Source organism: Trachemys scripta, chromosome 17 (assembly GCF_013100865.1).
Source record: "Trachemys scripta elegans isolate TJP31775 chromosome 17, CAS_Tse_1.0, whole genome shotgun sequence".
Taxonomy (NCBI): domain Eukaryota; kingdom Metazoa; phylum Chordata; order Testudines; family Emydidae; genus Trachemys; species Trachemys scripta.
Window position 1 is genome coordinate 18,186,455 of NC_048314.1, and position 954 is coordinate 18,187,408.

At 37.5% G+C, this 954-nt stretch overlaps 1 non-coding gene across 1 annotated transcript; it reads right to left on the minus strand.

The window, feature by feature from the left end:
• Positions 1 to 457: 457 nt before the first annotated feature.
• On the minus strand, positions 458 to 585 carry LOC117867288. Its single transcript, XR_004643354.1, has one exon. It is a non-coding gene; the product is annotated as a U6atac minor spliceosomal RNA (small nuclear RNA).
• Positions 586 to 954: the final 369 nt, after the last annotated feature.

A 954-nucleotide genomic window follows, 5' to 3' on the forward strand; every position in this document is an offset into this window, starting at 1 on the left:
GATTTTTTCCCCCTTTTTTTTTAAAAAACCATCACACACATCCAGCCACTGTATCATAGTATGACTATATAGTTAAACGTGTTTGGGCATCTCCTGAATGAAGGGGTGGGTGGGTTATATTGCACTATAAAAATGGAGTAATTTCTTTGATGCAAAGACTCAGTTTTCACTGTTAAAATGGGATTAACATATCAACATTTATTTCTGTTTTCAAACCGTGGACATGATCATGCATAAAACCCACGCTTGACAGAACTGGAAATCAGCAGGAGAAAATGGCCTTGCTGAGCTAATTTACTCTGTGGTTTTACTTGTATTTCTATGATACTTTGACTTTATTGCTGCATTTCACAAATGATCTTTTTTAGTGGCGATATGGGATTATGCTAAACCAACCAGTCTTGCCCATTGCAATGGTTATTGTCCTCTACTGGCCTATGACAGAGCAATAACAACAAAAAAAACTTGGTTAGATGCCACGAAGTAAGTGGCAATGCCTTAACCATATGCGTGTTGTAAAGGTCACTAGGACCTCTTCCATCCTTATCAAGGGGAGTGCTAACCTTCTCTCCTTTCATACAACACAAATAGTGGGTACAAGCCCTAAGCTTTTAAATAGCTGGAATACTAAAGATTTTACAGTTATGGAGACTAAAGAAATACAGTCTAAATGCAATTAAATAGCATGAAGAGTCAAATAATATTTTAACTGATTCATAAAACTAATATGTATTGACTAACCTGGGATTGTCTCTTGGTAATGTGATTCAGAAGCCGACTAATTCAATAAAGCGAATAAAACTAGGCTGTTGCCCGGCTCTCTTTCTCTAATATATTCATCGCTTTTAGCCAATCAGAATACAGGAGTCACATGATTCGGATACAAGGCGGGGGCTGAATTTTAGCTCCTAAAAATACGATAGGATCCTGCTTTCGGCTGTGAAGATCCTCTCA